This window comes from Octodon degus, unplaced genomic scaffold, assembly GCF_000260255.1.
Source record: "Octodon degus isolate 3935 unplaced genomic scaffold, OctDeg1.0 scaffold00159, whole genome shotgun sequence".
Taxonomy (NCBI): domain Eukaryota; kingdom Metazoa; phylum Chordata; class Mammalia; order Rodentia; family Octodontidae; genus Octodon; species Octodon degus.
Window position 1 is genome coordinate 4281044 of NW_004524735.1, and position 22055 is coordinate 4303098.

At 40.2% G+C, this 22055-nt stretch overlaps 1 protein-coding gene across 1 annotated transcript in view; it reads right to left on the reverse strand.

The window, feature by feature from the left end:
• Positions 1–22055, reverse strand: part of Nell1 (neural EGFL like 1) — a 990534-nt gene that overhangs the window by 211058 nt on the left and 757421 nt on the right. The gene's annotated exons all lie outside the window — the stretch shown is intronic.

Below are 22055 nucleotides of genomic sequence, written 5' to 3' on the forward strand. Positions count from 1 at the left end.
AAAGAAATTTAAAAAAAAAAAAAAGAAAGAAAGAACCTGTGCCTTGCTGGCAATAGTAGGATCAGAGGACACAAGGCAAAGAAAGCGCCTGCTAGAGTGCTCACACACAGTAAGTGCTCAGTCAAGTGTAAGTCTTTTTTAAACACTTCCATCTCTTTTCCTCTAGGTTGATTAATAATGAAGTATTTTCTCCAATAGTAAATCTTTTTGCAGCCTGCTTTCTGGCTAACTGGTACACACATCTATGCCAGCTTTGAGTTTTTTGAGGAATTAAACAAATAACAAAGAAAATAATGAAGGATTAAGATAAACTATAGGGCTGGGGAGATAGCTCAGTGGTTTAAGTGCCTGCCTGGCAAGCACAAGGACCTGAGTTCGATCCCAAGTACAGCATATCATGCAGCCTGGGAAACCTGGGTATGCGGGCCGGTCTCCAAACCCGGCTTGGTGGCACATGACTGTAATCCCGGCACTGGAGAGGCTGAGACAGGGTGACCACTACAGGTCCAAGCTGCATTGTGACACTCTGTGCCAAATAAATTAAATAAATAAATAAATAAAATTTAAAAGACAAACTATAAAAGGAGACTAGAATAAGATGATCACATCTTAAGAGAGTAATATTTGAGTGATTAACTCAGAATTTTCTGCTAAGGCAACAACAGATATCTTTGCAACAAAAACTCTGAAAGCAAAGCAAAATCTGGTGCTCGGTTCACAGGAGCACTTTGAAATGTGACCCTGCAAGTGCCACCCGCTGAACACAGCTGAGACAAAAACCCGATGAACGAGGAGGTTTTCCATTGTCCTTCCAAATGGAAACCACTGTTCCATTGCCCTGGAGGTCACAGTCTAGAGATTTTTTAAAGAAATAAAATTTAAAGAACTCTTCCAGGTAAAAGCCTTCTGCAATTTTATATAACTGCATAGAATTAGATGTTAACTCTTGGAATGAAATATGAGCCCAAGCTGTACTGACAGCAGCGGAGTGATTCTGATGGACCAGAGTTCTCCAGGGGGCTTTTCTATCTCCCACTTCCATCCTGAAACCTCTGAACAGCTCCACAGATGTTTGTACTTGTGTTAAAAAGCACTTCCTATCAATCTTTAAAAGTACTCTGCAGTGGCATCTTCACTCTGTGGAGGGGAAAATGGAGAAGACAGAGGTGAAGTGACTCGCCCATGAGAAAGTTCATTACGAGCCTAAGAGCTTCGGGCTGGAACTGCTGCCAAGACTGCGACTGCAGCCACACCTGGGAGTGAGCAGGTGGCAGCAGGGAGCTACACAGAGCCACCAGCCTCACCCGGTGGGGAGAACGCTGGGTGTAGATTTATGGAAGTGTGGAGGAAAGGAGAAAAGAGCAAAGTATCAAAGAAGGAGGAAAGAAAAGGAGGAAAAAATACATCTCAGCCTTATGTCCTGCAACAAACTCTGTCCCAATCCCTACCCTCGCCTTTTAAAATATTTAGTGCATGCAGAAACCTGTGCTGTCAGGCAAAAATAATAAATAAATAAATAAATAAATAAATAAATAAAGCAGCTGCCTGCACTAAATTGGCCGAGCTGCGAACCTCAAGTCTGTTGTTTGTCTAGGTCTGCCAGCCTTCTGTACCCCACAGTGAAATGGGAAATGGAAACAATTTCTGTGGTTGTTGCAAGGAATAATATTACTGGAAGTGTTCAGTTCATGAGGTTCAAAATGGACCCATTATCCTAATCCTCACCATTATTATTTCTAGCTACACACTTCCACACCCAAGGGGAGACCCATGTGGGGCAGTATTTGCCCATATAGGTAACAGGAGCTCAGTGAAGCCTTGGCTCACAGGGGTTAGCCAGCTGCCATTTGATTCTGTGGGAAATGTTCTACTTTACAATTCCATGCTTGAAGGTCTTGACTAAGGAATTCAGTATTAGAATTATTAGTGATCAAGTTGCAGAATTAAAAAAAAAATGTCAAAGATCTCTGCTTCTTAAGGAATTCAGGAACATAGTTGACCCTTCTCTGGCCACCTTCCAAGTAGACACCCACAGTCTCCTATGCTTAATCCCTGCTGGTGCTGCACAGCCCCCAGGTTTCCAGCCATCACCCCCACCCACTCATCTGTCTTTCTTGATGTTCAGCTATGTCTCATCTCCAGCTTGAGCAGCGTTCACTCTTGTGTTAATGCTATTTTTCAAAGGTTTAGGCTCAAATTCTTTGGGATGTCGTAGGCTGCACAGTTGAGGAAAAGACCACAGGCATCAGATTAGTCGCCAGCTATGTGACCTTTCACAAGTTCTTCCCCATCTCTGAGCCTTGTGTCCACCACCTTTCAAAGGAAGTCACTAAGATCCCTTCATCAAGTGAAAATGATGGCTAAACAATAGAATGCATAGAAAAGCAAATGATACCATCTGATATGTCACCATTCTCTACAAATATGTTGCTTTCCATTTTTCACCAGCAGCTAGTTCTGTATTCTTAATCCAACCAGGATCAGTTCCCTAAATATGCCGAGTTTACATTGGTGTCCATGTGCTGGGCCCCCAGGACTCTGGCCATGAACGGGTAAGCCACGATGCCCCGGCAGGAGGTGCGCAGCACCTGTGTGGACCACGAGAAAGTTCGCATTGTATGCATCGTTCAGCCTAGCTGAGAAGCTGTTCCCAATTCAGACTCTCCACTGCCAGGAAGTGGGTTCATAGAAAGACCTTTAAAGGCCCCCGTTTGCTCTTACACATGTGAACTGCAGGGAGGTCTGTGATTCAAGAGCTCGGTCATCAGGGAGGGCAACAAAGGGTCACGGAGCATCAGCTCTACTGAGGGTTTTACTCCTTTTAAGAGACTAAAAATAATAAGAAACATTAGAAACCATGCAGAATTTCACTAAACAAAATGATAGGAATTCAATAATGGCTGTTATATTGCATACTGTAGTATTACAAATATTCAAATTAGTAGTTCAGGTTACCAGATATAAGCATGTAAATTTGGTCAAAAACAGTAAAAACAACAAGAAGAATTAAGCATTAATTGTTCTTCTGAACAGACCAATAGAAATCAGCACTATAATTATCCAAGCCACCTGTGTATAAATAAATATATTTTTCTCCCTCCCTCCCTCCCTCCCTCTTTTGCTCCTTTCCTTTCTTTCATTCTGCCTTTCCTCTTTTCCCTTATCCCACTTGTTTCTTCACTTTGAACAGATTCTTTCCCAGTATCTGTTTGAATTTTATTTACTCTTTCAGGTTCTTACACTAGGGAGATCATAAGATGTGTACACATACAGGTCTGATTTATTTTACTTATGAGTATGGGCTCTAGTTGCATCGCTTTACCTAGGAATACTTCAAGATTATCTTTCTTTATAGCTAAGTAATACTCCATTGTATTAAAATACCACATTTTTTTGTTCAGGTTTTAGGAACATTTAAGAATTTCACACCTGTAATCCCAGCACTTGGGAGGTTGAGACAGGAGAATCACTGTGACTTAGAAGCCAGTCTGGGGGCTACAAAAGTGAGCACAAGGCCAGCCCAAACAGCATAGCGAGATCCTGTCTCAAAAAAATAAAATAAAATAACAACAAGGTATAAAAAGTAAAGCCATATAAATATGCTGAGCTATAAAAGGCTCAAGTCAACAACTTCTGACATTGCCAGTCATCCGGATAACCCACTACTATTACAGACTACTACTGGACTATATTTGATTACTTTGCTGAATTCATGTACGTACAATATATGAAGGGCAACTGAATACCTATCTCTGACAAAAGTAAACAAAAAGGGGGATATAAATGAAGTACCATGTTGTAGTGAAAAATCAAATATATATATATATATATATATATATATAATGTACATACATATACACAGATATATGAATGTGTATACAAAATAGCATAGATATACAGCTACTTTCTCTTAGCTCAATGAGAAGAAAGTTTTGAACCAATAGTGTTTGAACAGGTTATCATGTCTGCATCTTGTACCATGAATAACTACATTGACAACAATATGCAATGTATTAATTATTGTAACTGTCCTACTAACCTGTTTTGACACTGTCTCATTGCTAGTCCTTTCTCAATAAAATTCATATTAAAAATAAATAAAATAAAACAAAAATTCAGCATTTTGCTCGGAAGACAATGAATGGCTGCCAGAAAGTCTTCTGCAAGTAAGCAGAATAAGTCATTTAGATGTGAATAGAATCCCACAAATAAACCATGGGTGGGATAAAGAATTGTAAAAGCAGATAAAGGCCCATCACAATGCTTCAGGCAGGAAATGGATGCCACCTCAGCTAATGAGATAAGATCAGAGGTGTAAACAATTGATGACTCTTCCAATAGATTCATGGATCAATCAGACTGCATATTAGAGACAAGATCTCTGTCCTGAGGAGATAACACTGAATGAGTAGCAGGTCTCTTGCCTTCCTTCTTCAGAACTGGGATAGAGGAAGATTTTTTTTACTAGTGACTAAATAGGCTAAATTTTAAGGCATTTTTTTTCCAGTCTGGAATTCTTTACCTCATTGGTAATGAAAAGGTGATATTATTGCCTTGTCAGACCAAAAATTGGGGGAAAAACAGAGATTATCAATAAAGCCAGTGGACCCTTCCTGGGTTATAGATCTTAAATGTCCCCCTGGCATACAAATGCACTTCACTGACCTTTACAGATATGAAAATGTCCCAGCCTCATTTTTTGTTTCATTTCTGCTTAGATACCTTCATGGTTTCCATGGCAACCATGATGGAATGCCATAGTTGTTGACTCAAGGAGTCAGAGGATTTTTCTTCGCAATTAGTTCTGTTTTCCTCTTATCTCTTTCATGTTTACAACATCTTAACAAGGGTGAGGAAGGAGTGAAGGCATGAAGCATCTCAGGCAGGATCATGTAGCGTTTACTCTCCCTTAGTATCTCTTATCTGTAAGGTGGATTAAAGGCTAAACTAGAGCTTCTTTCACTAGGATAAAATTAACCCACTCAAGAGATGCCATCCCCTATGGTAAAATGAGTAAAGTCTTTGGTCTCTATATTTTAACTAAATGTCCGTCTCCAGAACAGAGGAATGTGTTAATACTGATAAACACCTCCCATCGCGGGCCTCCACACAATGATAAAGGTCTGCATTCATTTCCTAGAGCAACCATAACAAATTGCCACATATTTCATAATGCAAATAGGAAAATTAATCTTGTCAAACTCTGAAATGAAGATGTGGGATGGTTTGAACCTTTCTGGGGTTTCTGAGGGAGAGTCTGTTCCATGCTTCTATTTCTTTTTCTTTTTTTTATTGTTCTTATCTCATTTAAAATATTCAACAGTCCTATGACAAAAGTTACTTTTATCACAATTTCACAAAGTAGGGGTTATGGTTTGGAGTTTTTCAAGGGAACAGTACAATACAGGACACCCATTGTATAAGATTATTTTATATATTTCTGATGACAGTAATCTCGATTTACCTTCTCCTATAAAGACACCACAGATTAGGCTTGGGATGATGTCATCTCAAAATTACAACTTAAGCTCATCTACGAGTCTGCTTCCAAGAAAGTCACACTCACAGGCACTGGGAATTAGGACATGGACTTTACAGTTTACAGTTCATGATTCTGATGACAGTGAGTAGACTCCCTTACCCTCCAGAAAGCCATCATCAGAGTTCATACAGCACTTACCATACTGTCCTGCTCTTTTCTTCTTACCGGTCAGTTTGACTTCACAGATTTGAGCTTAGGTAGCATACAGACTGTGTCTTTTATCTGTCAGGCGTCAGCTCCACCCACAACCACTGGCCATAATGTGTAATCATTAACTCTTTATTGGATAAATAAATTATGAGCCACTGAGGAGATGTATAGAACAGTAAAAGATTTGACTGATCTCATGAGACTCGTGAGGCCTGTCATCATCAGAAGGGACACTGAAATATTTGCATATCATCTTGATCTTTTACAAATGCTTTGGTTAATATTTTTCCTCCTCCACAGAACTGAATGCCCAGAATGGATGAAACTGTACAATTATGTATTGGGCAACGGAAGACAAACTTCTGAGCCATAAGGAGAAATTCATCCTTACTGTGAGTGGTTCTCAGACCTATTAAGAAAAGTTTCTTCCATAGGTATGCCACTTCCTTTTCCTTCCACCAACTTTTCATAGAGCTCACATTTCCTATTTGCTGTTCTTCTGAATTGGGGTCAGAAACCTCCAAGATCCAGAGTGGTATCATATCTAATAACTACTTAAATGAGGAAAAATGGGGTTGATGAACAATGGATATAAAATTTGAAATACTGAGGAGTAATAAGAAAGAAAAGGAAAGAATAATCTAGAGATAAGCCTACAGCAGCAGCAGTGGTGTCAAAGATCAGAAGCAGGCAGCTGAAGATCTACCCCAATTCTGAAGGTGGAGATGAGAAAGTAGAGAGTGGATGAGTGGATACAGCCCAACAGCCTAGGAGTCCCTGGAGCTCACAGTGACAGCATCATGGGGGTAACTGCTAAGGTTTCCCACTATCTGAGTTATAAAAATTGCTGGCAATTTTGAGACAGCAAGTAAAAAAGACAAAGTCTCACTTACTTTAAGAGCTGAATAGTAAATGGTAATGATTCCAGCAGAGTAGATTGTGAAACATTTAGTGAAAGGCCAAATCAATTTATGTCCATTCTCTTAGATGGATAAGGCATTGCTGTAATCAGATTCAGCACAGGCCGGCACATGGTACCAACGGAGGATGTGAGAATGACATTCCCTACAGAAGCGCCCCCAGCTAAGCTAGAACACAGTAGCCTACAAGCAGCAAGCACAGGGAGGCTCCTTAGTCATCAGAGAAAACCTAACACATACATTCCAAAACTCAAAGGATCAAAATCAGTTTCTGTCTCTACTGCTAAATCGAAAGGGCACTATTTTACTAAGCAAATAAGAGAATGAGCTCTTTATTTTTATAAAATGAACCCATTTCAAAATGAAGACAATGCATTGTAGGTTTTTATTTTAAAGAGAATAAAAAATAGGTGAATTATTAGAAATGACAGAGAATTTCAAAACACAGGAAAAATAGATAGAGTAAAAATGAAAGAAACTTCTCAAAAGAAAGAACAATTGAAGGAAAGGAGAAAATAAAGAAAGAAGAGAGAAAACATAGCACATATATACATAGGATGATTGTCCTACTAATTTCTACTTGCTTATTAAAGGGAGCAGTTAAGGCTTTAAATTTTATTTTGACCAATTTCACATGCTTACATCTGGTAATCTGAGCAGCTACTTCAAAGACAACAATGCACAATATAACAACCATTGTTGAATTCCTCATTGTAGATTAAAACAAAAAACCACAAAACAATAGTCTGATTATAATGAAATTTCAAAACCACTTCCTGACTTTTTCAGGAAACTCCCTTCCAAATGCAGTAGATTCTCTGAGCATTTTTCATGCAGATCAAATGAAGATCAACTCTACCAATTCTTATGACATATGCTTTAGGCAGCCACTAAAGTGTGCATTTCTCTCCAATTATCTACACCATGGATAGGTTAGATATTCTCGCATATGCAATGCAACCAGTTCCCATAAGGTAACATCACTGAGGAGTGATCAATGTTATCTCTCAGACTTATCTGAGGCATTGCACACAGATGAACTGCTTTTGAAGCAGTCATTGTCCTTGTCATTTTCTGACCATGCACCCAAGAGTTGTAGATACAATGCACAGCCATGCTTCATTCTCTTGCCTATGCGCTTGGTCACCAAATGTCCTTTCCTTCCCTCCACTCCGTCTCACTGCAAACTGTGTAGGCACTCAGATTCTCCATGTGCCTTACTCTTCTGCCTAACTAACTACGTGTAGTTCCTCTTCACCTCTGTCTAAAGGAATCTTCCTTGATGAGATACATGAAGTTTTCATAATCTGAACCAAACTCCACTTTCTTAAAGTTTTTCTCAATAATCTTTATCTAATGTACCATAAACAAAATCCTTCTGTAGAATACTGCAAAATCTTTCCACACAACTTCTCACCTTTTACTTTCGTTCGTTGATTATCATATAATCCTCCAGCACAGTTCTTCTATATAGACATTTGTCCAGGCAAAGTGAGTCATTTCTTTTTCCCTACTACATCAAACTTTTGCTGTTATCATAAACTTTTTGGAAACACAGAAGATTTCTTCTGTGCCAGATAGGATTTTAAGCATGTTAACAAAATTTATTTTATTTTATATTCTATTTTGTATTTTGGGGAAGCATCTACAGGGTGTTCAGGATCTCACTACTAGATCTTACTAATAGTGATCCAACTGTTTACAGTCTCCCAAGAGCTGGGATTACAGGCACACACCACCACATCCAGTCTCAATTGCAGTCTCAGTGCACCTGAGGGCAGGGCCGGCATGGCAGGCCCAGGGATCAAGGCCCGACCCCTGTGCCTGCTTCCAGGCACTTTACTCCGTTGAGCTTTTTGGCCAGCCCAACAAAATTTAACATTTCTTTTTCTTTTTTTATTTTTAAAGAGACTACAAAATAGTATTAGAACAGAAAAATTACAAGTGATATAAAGTTTCACTTAAAGTAATATGAATTTCATGGTATTTGTTGCAGTACATAGTGTTGTCTTCCAAGCAGATATTTACATTACCAGATACATGTATGTAAAATTGCAATAAGAAAAAAAGAAAGAAATTAGAAGAAAAAAAGTACAATTGAAAAAAAGGAGACAAACCAAATTATTACTTGCTCCTTTCTATAGACTAGCAGAAATGCATAGTATAGTTGTCCAAACCATCCTGCTTACATACATAGATACATCTCCTTCCCCTACTCTCTTTCCTGTCCTCCTCAACTCAGTAACTCTTTCCTTGTGAATACGTTCATTCCCTTTCCCCAGTATCTATTGTACCTTTCAGATTCCATTTTTCTCTTTCAGGTTCTCACACTAAGGAGACAATACAATATTTGCACATGTGGGTCTGATTTTTTTTTTCACTTAATAGTATGTTCTCCTGGATCCGTGGGATAGCTCAGTGGACTAAGTATCGCCTTAGGCAAGCACAAGAACCAGAGTTCAATCCCTGGCACTACATGCCCTGCCAATCCTGCCCCTGAGTCATGCTGAGCTGGTGACTGAGTCTGGCTTCATGGCGAATACCTGTAATACCAGCACTGGGGAGGCTGAAAGTAGAAGGATCACTACGAGTCTGAGCTATGTAGTGAGACCCCCAACTCATAGTGAGACCCTGTACCAAATACATTAAGGAAAAAAAAAGTGTATGTTCTTTAGCTGCATCCATTTACCGACAAAAGACTCAAATTTATCCTGTTTTATAGCTAAATAATACTTCACTATGGAAAAATACCACATCCTCTTTATCAGTTCTTCAGTTGATGGGTCGTTTCCAGGATTTAGCTATGACAAACTGAGCTGCTATAAACACAGATGCACATGTAACACTGTGCTACCTTTTCAGCTGTTATGTAAAAATATTCAGGAGGGGAATAGCTGGCTTGAATGGGATCTCAAATCAGCTTTTTAACAAATCTCCACACTGATTTCCACAGCAGTTGTACCAGTCTGCACTCCCATCAACAGTGCACAAGGGTTCCTTCTTCTCCACCGCCTCTCCAGCATTTGTTACTGGCTAACATTTTTAGGTTAGCCATTCTCTCTGAGGTGAGATGGAATCTCAGTGTTGCTTTAATTTGCATTTCTCTAATGAGCAATGATGTGGAAGATTTTTTCATATATTTCCATTCCATTTGTATTTTTTCCTCTGAGAAGTGTGTATTTGCCCCAGAAGCCCATTTTTTGGATTGGGTCTTCGAATTTGGGGGCCTGATTTTTTTAAATTATATGTTCTAGATAGAAGGTCTTTGTCAGACAGAAAGTTGGCTATAATTTGTTCCTCAGCATGTGGGTTTTGTTTTTGCTTTGTTGGAGATTTGCTTTGAAGTGCAGAAACTTCAAAAACATGAGATCCCACTTGTTGATTTTTAAAAGTTTTTCCCATGCATTTGTTTTTTGTTCATGAACTCTCTACCTGCCCCTATATCTTTAAGATTTCTACCCACATTTTCTTCCAGAAGATTTAGTGTTTCTGTCTTAATATTTCAATCTTTGATCCATTTTGACTGTAGCTTTGTGCATGATGATAGATATGGGCCTAGTTTTAACTTTCAGCAGGTGGAAAGCTAGTTTTATTAAGGAGGCTATTTATTAAAGAGGCTATCTTTCTTCCAGTGAGCATGGTTGGCCCTTTTATCAAAGATAAGGTGGCTGAGTGTGTTTGCAGTAGTGTTTGCATCTTCTAATCTGTTTCATTGATCCTCAGGTCTGTCTCTATGCCAGTACCATGCTGACTGCTCACAGTCACTTTATAGTACGATTTCCAGTCAGGGATTGTGATGCTTCCTGCCTTTCCTTTGTTTTCCAGGATTGCTTTTGATATTCTGGGTCTCTTATGGTTCTAAATGAATTTTAGGAAAGTTGTATCTAGCTCTGTGAGGGATACTAATGGTATTTTAATTAGGATTGCACTGAATCTGTATAGCAATTTTGGAACTATGGCCATTTTCACAACGTTGGTTCTTCCTATCCAGAAGCATGAAATATCTATCCATTTTATCAAATCCTCTTCAATCTCTTATTGTAATTCACTGTATAAACCTTTTATACCTTTTTTTACCTTTGTGAGATTCATTCCCAAGTATTTTAATTTTTTTGGATGTTCTTTTCAAAGGTGTGGTTTTCCTAATTTCTCTTTAAGTATGTTCATTGTTTGTGTAACAAAATTTTGAGTGTTGATTTTTGTATCCTGCTATGAAGGATACAAAATTTACAAGACTCATGGTGGAATTTTGGGGTCCTCTATGTAGAGTATCATGTCATCCGCAAATAATGATAATTTCACTTCTTCTTTTCCAATCCTTATTCCTTTTATTTATCTCTCTTGTCTAATTGCTCTGGCTAATCTTTTCACAACTATATTGAATAGGAATGGGGACAGTGGACATATTTGTCTTATTCTGATTTTAAAGTGAAGGCCTTCAGTTTTTGCCCATTTAGTGTGATAATGGCTGTTGGTTTCTCTTAGATTGATTTTTATGAGGTTGAGATATAGACCATCTATTCTGACTCTGTAGGGTTTTTATCATGAATGAGTTTTGGACTTTGTCAAAAGGTTTGTCTGCATCTATTGAGATGCTCATGTTGTTTTTCTTCTTGGATCTATTGATGTTGTGTATTACATTTATGGATTTGCATATGTTGAACCATCCCTGCATTTAAGGAATGAATTCCACATGGTCATGATGTATAATCTCCTTGAAGATTTGCTGCATTCAAAATATTTATTTACTTATTTATTGGGCACAGGGTCTTGCTATGCAGTTTAGACTCATAGTGATCCTCCTGTCTCAGCCTCCCCAGCACTGGAATTAAAGGCATGCGTCATCATGCCTGGCTTCAGTGGTGGGTTCAGCATGGGGCTGAAACAGCACGTGATACCAGGGAGAGAACCTGGGTCCTTGTGCTTACCAGGCAAGTGTTTAGCCTGCCAAACTCTCTCCCTAGCCTATCTTTTCAATCCTATCGCAAAACACTATTACTATGTCAGCCTTCTAAATAAGGAAACAGAGGCTTCCAGAGAATTTACAACTTGTCAGTTCACACAGCGTTTGAGTTGTGATGCATCTGTTATGTGTTACTGAAATTATCTGATTTACACATAATTATAGCAATCCACACTCCCAGAAAAGTAAAAATGCTGAAATCCTCATTTCCATGTCTCCCTTGTTGTGCATCTTGGAACCTGGTCCATATTAGGCAAATGGGTAGTATGTGCTGAGTGGCTAAAAATGAAAGAATGAAAAGTTCAAAGGACATTTTGGGCAGTAACACATATTTCATCTTAGATCTTGTCTTCATCTTACCAAGAAAACACAGCCAAAGGTGAGGAAGTTGACTGATTGTGTTTCTACTTCCTACTTAATGATTCCTATGGAAAAAAAGATCTCTTCCTAAATAGAAAGAAGAATCCAGAAGACATGTCACCTCAGGTTGCACAGCAAATCTCCTCCTGGCCTCTGCACCTCTGGGTCATCATGAACTCCTTGCTCAGCGGTGGCCTCAGTCTCTCTGCTTAGCTAAGTGGTAGCCTTCTCCTCCTATTCCTTCTAGTACAGCTGCTAAGACACTCAGTCTTCTCCCTGACCAGCTACTGCTCCTCGAACACAAGCTTCTCTTCCAACACAGCTTAGGCCACAGGTTCTCAGCGAACCTGCTGCTGTGAGCAGTTGGTCATCAATTACTCTACAGTTGGATGCCCAGCCCTGTGCCAGAAAAATCCTGTGCTGTTCTTATCTCCAAATTGTTTAAGAAGTGAAAGAGAACTGTTAATTTGAATGCCTCAAAGTTTAATATTTTGTCTCTAATTCCCCTAACTGTTAAAACACAAGATGATAGTGGAAATAACCTCTAATAAATGTCTTCTCAGAACCTCTTTCCTTCAAAAAGCCAAGATCCTTCTTCCCTTAGTATGTGGTTGAGCCCATTCCTCAGGAATCTCATCCTAGGGCACTCATGGGACTTAGAGTCTGCTTCACCCTCATCTGCATGCACAGACTATCTCTCCAGAGGTGTCTGTGACTCACACTTCCCTAACTATGAGCAGTACTCTCTGCAGGACTTTGCACTTCGCACTGTCTTCTTCCCAGCAGTCATTACTCCGTGGTGTCACAGTGCCAGGAGCCCAGCTGAAGCAGAACAGCATGGTGAGCATTCATAGAGCGCTCAACTTTTACCAGAGCTGTGCTTGGTGCTGTCCATGAATGAGGCCTGCAATCCTCTTTACTGACTTCACAGTTGGTTATTCTTACACACCACGTTATACGGCAAGAAATCAAAACAGTCTCTCTCTCTCTCTCTCTCTCTCTCTCTCTCTCTCTCTCTCTCTCTCTCCTCCCTCTATTTTCCCTTTCTCTTTCTGTCTCTGTCACTCTCTCCCTCTCTCAGGAAAGGCTGACTGCAAACCCGTTTTAGGAATAAGAATATTTAATCCAATTCAAAAAGAAGTAAAAGAAATATTTCCTGATGTCATTGTGAACATGGGGCTAGTGAAAGGCCTGCTTACTAGAATTGCTTAGGTAATGGGATTCTGGAACCATAAGTGGCTCTCTTTTCTTTTGCTTGCTTATTTCCAGTGTTGTCTGGAGATCTGAGGAACTCAGATACTTGATACTTTGATACTTTTTATGTGATCCTAAGCAAGTGCTTATACTCTCCATCTCATCTCACTTCTCTGTGGGAAGACACTGTCCTCAAGGGCATGAGTGTCTACAGTATTGAGTACAGTACTCTTTTTCAGTCATTCACTGAGTCTGTGTCTTTCCTTTGTAACGGAGCAAACCTTCCAAGCTAATACACTGACTAAAAGTAAGTCTTTGTGGATGTGAAAGGCGAAGCACCTCTGCAGCCTGAGCCCAATCCCAGGGAGGCCCAATCCCAGGGAGGCCCAATCCCAGGGAGGCCCAATCCCAGGGAGGCCCACTGTCAGCAGCACCTGCGGCTGCAACACTGATGAGAGAAATGGTGTCCTTCATGCTAAGCCTGGGTACCAGTGGCTTAAAATTATCAGGGATCTGGCTTCACAAAACAGTCCATTGTGCATTCTTTGAGATACAGCTCCACAAAACTTGGTAAAATTAAAGTTCTGGCACTTAACATAAAATTACAAAGAAAATTCACTTCAGGTTGGCACATCATTACCTGGAGAAGCCGAATAAATGAGGTGTTCATAAAACAGCAACCATCACTGCAAAGCATTTTCACAGAAAAAAAAAATCTTCATAGTCCACAGAAATTTAATGAGGAGGCAGCAAAGCTTTATTCCTGGCATAAAGATAGGAAAACCAATGCTCTGGCTGTTCTTGCCTCACCGGCAAAGCACCAAGCAGGTGGAACAGATGAAATTTAAATTTTATGTCTTTTGACTTCCATTTCTATTTCTATCAGGCTGTTTTCTATCTTGGTACCAATTATCCCAGGAAAACCATTAGATGTCATTGCTTGTCCTTTGGTGTGACATCTACAGCAGAGAATGTTGAATTCTTGAACAAAGAAAGAGTAGAAAGCTGTTAGGAGAGGTCTGGACTGACTGCGTGAAGTCTGGCTGAGCTCGGGTGTGCTTCCTGTCTGAGTTTATACAACCAAATGCACTCCGAATGACACCAGAGCTTTGCCACCACACATCAGGCCCAGGGCCCATGTGTATGATTGATGGAACTCAATTAGCACAGCTCTCTGCTACTTGCTTGTCCAGTGACACCAAGTCATCTCAGCGTGGTTCAGCTGCCCTGCAATTTCTCTGCTGACTCCTGTTCCAATTGAGTATTGATTGAAAAATTCTATTACTGTACTTAGTTACACAGCTTTCAATAAACAGGTCACAGATGGCCCTGTGGCTGTTTTCAAGGAGAGCTGAAAGACCCAGGAGCAAAGGGATACCTGAGAAAATTAGCAAGAAGCTTTTAGATGCTCGAGCAGAAGGCATGGGTCTCTCTGTCTGAGTGAGACCTAGCAAGCTGCTCTGTGCAGATCTCATCCTGGCCCTGGAAGGAGGCACACGGGCTGGACACATAATTGAAAGTGTTCAAGAGCAGCCTGAATATATTTCTGATGAAATAAAAAATGCAAACACAATAAGCACCCAGTGTGTGATGTTTTGGGGGGACCGATATACTCTAGGTTCAGTTAATATTTCTGAGCACTGAACCTGATGTCTGAGGTAGGAAGAAAGGTAAGACATGAGTGCTATCTTCAAGAAACCCTGTGAGGCACTGAGCAATGACAACCAACAGGCCAAATCTGATCTGACTTTTACTTTTTCAAATAAAAGCTTAGCTTACTACTTATCACATTGTCTTTGGCTGCTTCTGCACCACAGCAGCAGAGCTAAGTAGCTGTGACATGGTCTTATACCCCACAACACTAAAGTATCTACTTCCCAATTCTTCAAATAAACCTGTGCCCACCCGTGGCTTCCACTGGACAGAAGCTTCAGGCATAAATGGATGGTCTCAACGCAGCCTCCTAAATTCCTGGCTGTGCACACCTGTAATCCCAGCACTTTGGGAGGCCGAGGCAGAAGGGTCACAAGTTCAAGGCCAGTGTGGACAGTTTACTGACCTCACAAGAACTCCTGGCTCAGAATTTAAACCTAAATTTTAAAAGGGGTTGAGAATGCTGCATTTTAGGAGCCTCGGCTGGGACTGGGGGGAGAATTTAGTAATAATAAAAGGAGATCAGTGGAGAGGAGGTTGTGCTTGAGGGAGAATTCCTTACCAGAGTTCCTATGGGATGAGTGAGCGCCGGACAACGATGCAGTATTGTTGCAATTGGTCTAAATGGGGACGCAGAAAATCGTTATAAGACATGGTCAGTGGGTGCCAAATGGAAGAAAGAAAAAAAGAAGACGCAGCAACAGAAGCTGAGGTTGTGTTCTCTGTGCAACACCGCACGAAGTTCTATCATTTAATTCTACCTTCAAAAATAAATTAATAAAGCTACAAGATTCATTTTACAGTGATGCAAAGGGTTTCTGTTCAGATCATTTCAAGGGCTGGGCAGGAACCCCGGGCCATGGCGTCAGCGTGCTTCCTGTCCACTCCCTGCAGGATCTGCCTGAGAAAGTACAGCGGTCCCTCTCTTACCGCGAAGGCCACGTTCCAGACGCCCCCGCGATAATAATCTTTATATATATATATTCTCAGGCTTTAAAGCCCCTCCCACAGTCTCTCAGAACTCACTAAGTTCTGAGCTGTTTCTTTACCCAATCAAGGTGACAATCAAGATCAACCACCACAGAGAGTTTCCTGAGGCAACACATTTTAAAAAAATATTTCCTGTCATTCGGACTCTTCACAGGCACGCTGGATACAGGGGAGACCTGCAGGCCCAGATCTTGGCAGCACAGAAGTCACGGGCCAGGCTACTGGCCACGAACAACTCACATATAGGAGTAGGACAACAGCTTGGTATTAGAATTAAGCGTTCAAATCAGCTCTATATTCTGATCACTTAAATACACAAGTAAGCTCATGGGACCCTTTAACTAGGGAGCTATCTGGAAAACATCTCAACAATACAAATAAGATGTCATTTTGTTTCTCTGCAAAAGAAGATATTAATAATTAGGAAAGTTGATTTAATTGAAGTTTGAAACTCCAGTTGAAATGTGCTAGCTCTTTCTTCAAAATCTCTGTGGAATATATATGTCACGATAATGGGGTTTGAGGTTTAGATGTTTTCACATTTAGCATAGTGTAATATGCAAATAAGCACTTAATAAACACCTTCAGAAGACAATAATGGCTTGGTCTGGGGAGCAGTTTAAGCTACTGGCCGTGTGTACTTAGCTGGAGATATTATCTTTCCTTACCCTGCAGTATCAATTCACTCCCGATTAATATAACTCATCACATACACTCCAGACTCCTCCAGTCATAAACACTAATTACTCTGTCTGAATCACCAACATGGGGCCTTGTTTATAAATGCCTGAGTCTCCCACTTGGAATAAAACTCCCCTTTGTCTGACATGCAAACCATGGGTGAGAATTTAAAAACATGTATCAGAAAAAGCTAAACATGAACTCTTCTCTTCGGTGTTGCCTCCTCATAGTCCACAGTGTATTTTCAAGTTCCAAAAGCTTACGTAATCTCACTTTTCTGATCGTTGTCACAGTATAGATGCATAATCCACAGCATCTGGTCTTACCATCATCTGGACGGCTTTACAAATTAGTGTGGTCTGATAAAATCTACGATTTTCCAAGAAAATGAAATCCAGTATTTCTTCTCTATCAGACTGTGCCCAACCCAGGACTTAGTACACAGTCTATCAAAAAACAAAACAACAGGGGCCGGGGGGATGGCCCAGGGGAATAAGCACTTCCCTGGCAAGCGCAAGGATCTGAGTTCAATCCCCGGTTCTGGGAAAAAAAAAAAAAAAAACAGTCAAAGTCCCATAGTTTATTTCCAGAAAAGCAGAGCCTGGAACAAGTCTGAACGCTTACCTATTCTTGGGGGATAGAGAGAAAGCAGACACAATCCAACCGAAGTGAGAATGACAGAAAATGAGATATAAAGTAGAGAGAGCAGTGCATTCATTTTCTAGAACTTTCAAAACTAAATACTAGGACTGGGACTGAATGGTGAAAACATAAATTGAATGCTTCTGGTCTACAGGGTTAAAGTCCAAAATCAAGTTGCTCTAAGGACTCTAGAGTAGACTGCTCCATGACTTTCCTCAGCTTCTGGACGGTTTTTTGGTAAGCTTACATTCCTTGGCTTAAGGACAGCAGCCAAATAATAAGACTTCATCATCTCATACACTAAGATATTCAGCCTCACTCTCATTGTGTGTGTGTGTGTGTGTGTGTGTGTGTGTGTGTGCACACACGCACTTAGGTGTTACCTTTTATAAGGACACCAGTCATACTGGATTAGGCATTCACCCCATTCTACTATTATCTCATTTAAACTAACTATATCTGCAATTACTTTACCTCTAAATAGTGTCACATTCTTAGACTCTAGAGATTAAGACTTAGCATATAAATGTAATTCAATCCATAAAAATGGATAGAGCTGAAATGGCACTGTGCATAATGAGACAGCTTTATCTTCTCAGAAATGCCAGTGGCTTCTTGGTGACGTGGGGTATTTCAGAAAAACCACTTCAGAGTGTGTGTATTTTGGAACGGTCTCTAATAACCATCTCTGATAAAACTAAACAGAGAAACATGATACAAATGAAGGACCTTTTTGTATCTGTATATTCAAAATAGTTAGGATAGATACACAGCTACTTTCTCTTAATTCAATGAATAGAAAGATGTGTTCTAATAGTGTTTGTGGACAGGATATCATGTCTGCATCTTATACTATGAATAAGCACTAAGAAGACAACAATATGCAATGTAGTAATTATTGAAACTGTACTACTAATCAGTTTTGAAACTGTCTCATTGCTATTTCTCAATAAAATTATTAAATAATAAAAAAGGCATGGTCTCTAAGATGCAGAGGAGTAAAAAAGTCATGAGCAGTCTCCTCATGACTGCCGCCCTCTGTGTTCTCCCAATCCAAGTTTGTCTCAAAGAGCATCAGCTGCCTCTTGATTCTCGCTTCTGTTAGGCTCCCGATGTTAGACAGAAGCAGCAGCCTCCACAGAACTAGACATGGAACTGCTACAGCTTCGGACAGGGCAAGCCTCTAAATGTAGCCCTGGACAACCCCAAGAGAGGTGGTAGACTCAGTAAGCTCTAACTGGTAGGCAATGCTGCATGGTTGTTAAGACTAGGAGGAGCCACTGTGCACCTGCCTCAATCAGGAGCCAGGGAGGAAGCTCGGGCGCAGGACTGCAGTCGGCCTGTCTCAGCGCTCCCTACAGGAGGGCAGTGGAAATGGACTTTGGGGGGAAAAGCAAACCATCAGCGCTCACAGCAATTATGAAGGAAGGAAATACAGTGAGTTGGAAAGTCGGGCACCGATAAGTGCTGTTACTTTCCCAGGGATGCCATGAAATTAAAAAAAAAAAAAAAAAAAAATACAGACTTTGGGGGAATCTAGCAACAGCACTGCATTTTCTTACACTTGTGTGAGCTGGAAGCCTGAAATTCAGGCTTTGGTAGGGCCCCGTTCCTGTCACAGTCTGGAGGCTCTGCAGGAGTAATGTCCCTTTTCTCAGCCTGGCTTCTTGGCGGTGGGCAGTCCGTCGCATTTCCTGTCTTATGGCTGCACAGCCCAACCTCTGTCCCATCTTTGCACGCTGCCTTGCTGAGTGTCTCTGGCGTTACACATAACTTTCCTCCTCTTATAGATTTACAAGTCACATTGGATTAGGAACTAAGGGTGTGAGCTTAACTTGCTTAAATCTGCCAAGACTCTATACTAAAGAAGAGCAGATTTGTAGGTGAGAAGGTTAAACTTCCAACAATAGTTGTTGAAGGGGGCATAATTCAATCCATCAGAATTAGTATTGGAAGAGTAGTTAGAGAGTTGGATTTGCCTTTCATTGTTTGATCCATGGTGTATCTTTAAATCTTCTCAGATGGAAGGTTTTATGTCTTTAAAATGAGATCAGTGGCTCATCATTTTTTAAAATTAGAACCTCTTTCATAAAAATGCATCTAATCAGACAAATACAAACCTCTTAGGGGTTTCAGAGGCTCTGATACTAACTGTCCCAGTTGTAATCTTCAAACTTTGCTAAGCTGTAATCTCATTATTCACTTTCAATTTTAGAAACAGTTTTGCTCAAATTTCATGAGATTTTATGAATTTCTGTGGCAGAGATATCTCTCTTCAGACCTTGGAGAAAAGGAGAAAGAGAAGGCTTCTCCCTGCAAGATGTCCAAGCCAGTGGTTTAAAGGAATGGGTGATACAGGCTGTTCCATGAGGTGGACTGCCTTCCTTCTCAAGAATCTGGGGTAACGCCTCAACAAATGAAACAGCAGTGATCTTCTGCACTGTCCCCAGAAATCCTGGGGTGAACAACCTTTCCTGAGCGTTTGTAGATCTGAGTAAGTGTTCCTGGGAATAAATAATTCCACATCTTCTAGACAACTCAGAATCCAGTGTTTAATTACAGAGTCTGCAAAACTCTGACACTTCTTGAACATGTAGTCAGAGTGCCCTGAGTACCATTTAGCAAGAGTGGAACAATAATGAATCAACTTCCACACACAGCACTTGTGGCCAATGCACCACTTGCATGTTCACACACTGCACTGCTATGACGTCGCCCCATGGCATTGCCCATATTTCTTGCAGACTGTAAACAAGGCTAAGAACCATGCTTCATTTTTGAGTATTCCTCAACCTAGAAACCACGTATCCCAGTAGCAGCCCACAACAAGGACGAACTGTACAAGGCACACAATTTAGAAAGCATTCCTTTCGGTCATAAAAGGGGGATGCTAAGTTGGATATATAATTTTACTTTTTTAAACTGTGACTAGATGATATATCATTTTTCAAGTGGCATTTTTCAATAGAGAAAGGAAGGAAACATAAAGATCAGTCCTGCAAGTCAGAAGAATGAAATCTGAAAATAAAAAAAAGAAGGCAGAATTGAAGAAATCTACTAAATCATGTACATCCTGCATCCCAGTAAATATGTGCTGGTCTACAATTTGCAGTGTCCCTTTTGTGGGCTGTGTGACAAATTCTGGTTCATCAGCTATGACCAAAGTAGCACCCACCACATAAGGGCTGATCCCGGGTCTTGCTGTCCATTTATCCCACTGCAGTGACCTTGGCAGATGTATGTATGTATGTTCATCACTATAAGATGTAGGGGTGACCCAATGTTCTGCAGGCTTGATCTAAGCAGGAATAAATGGGGTGCTACGAGTACTGGGTTGTGTGATTTACCTTTCCAATAACATGTTTTTCTCTACTTTGATTAATGCAAAGATATCGAATATGATGTCTAGGGATGTATGGATTTTGATTTGACAATATTTTTAATCCGGAGACAAAAATGAAAACCAAAATGAACTCAGTTTATAGGGCTAGTGAATTTTATAGGATGATTACTATTCCCTGGCTCCCTTCATGTCAGGTCTGGTCTTATGCTGTATCACACTCCCTGATTCCAAGTCCAAAGAGCCTTGAAAACAGTGTCTCTTTTAGGAGACCCGGACCCACTGGTGATCCTTACCTTGCATAAAGAATCCTTTCATTGTAATAACTTAGAAAAGACTTATTATAACATCATCCATTGAGATGATCAAATATTGTGTAGCAGAGCATAATATGTACTGAGTTTTCACATGCAAAATTGATCTCAAATTTCACCTGCTTTTTTTAAATTTAAGCATTAACCTTTTTAGCATTTCAGTAAGATCTTCAAAGGGAATACCTTCCATTTCCTATGAATTCCTTGGAATTTAAATGGTTATTCTTGCAATAACATTTAATGTAATAATCTTACAAATCAGAATTTTTAAAGAAGCACTTGAGAACAGCAATAAAAGAACAGACAGTAAAACTTAAAAAATAATTTGAATACAAAATCTTTTATCCTCACTTCTGTTCAATGCGTACGTAGAATATGCACATATGTGAGCAGCAGTATATGTGTAGGAGCAAAAGCAACAGGTGGAAGAAAACGACCTGAATCTAGTCTTCTGTCTGCCTGTTATGCATCTTGACATCTTGAATGAATGAACTATTTGATTTTTGTTATTTAGGTATTCTAAGAGAAGTAAGCAAGATTGGAAATCAAAGTAGCAAGCACTCAGAACAGAGCGAGTGCCTGGTCTAAAAGTAGGGCTCTTACCACTGTGGATTCTGGCTTGGGAAAATCACTGACCTCACAGACTTGAAGGGATTCAGATGTAGGAGAGAAATGTATACTATGCCTTTATGGTTCAGTGAGATAAAATGGTATGCGTGAAAATATTTATCCCAGTTTCTCATACACGTTACACAACTGTTGTTCCATGTGTGTGTGTGAATGTGTGTGTGCGTGTGTGTGTGTTTATGACATGATGTACACTAGGTGTTTAAGGGAAATTTATGTTGTCATATGTAGAAGGTTATTGTAAAACTGAGACTAGGGGTCGGGGAGGTGGCTCAGTGGAATAAGCGCTTCCCTGGCAAGTGCAAAGGCCTGAGTTCAATCCCTGGTTCCACAAAAAAAAAAAAAAAAAAAAAAAAAAAAAAACTGAGACTAATATTTCAATTACAGGGTCCCCCCCCCCCCACTTTGGTCTTTTGCAATTCAGCAGGCTGGCCTTGGGCTGGTCTCAAATTCTCAATGATCCTCCTGCCTCAGCCTCCAGAGTGCTGGCATTACAGGTATGTGCCGCCACACCCAACTCTCACTGATAGTTTTGATAATAAAGTCATATCAAAGAAATGTGAAATATTTTTATGGGTAATGAGCAATGTGTCAATTGAGTAGCAGAAGTGTCCATTGTGGACTTGTCATTAAAGTAATGCTAAGTTAGGCAAGGAAAACATTGTTGAGGCTTAATTCT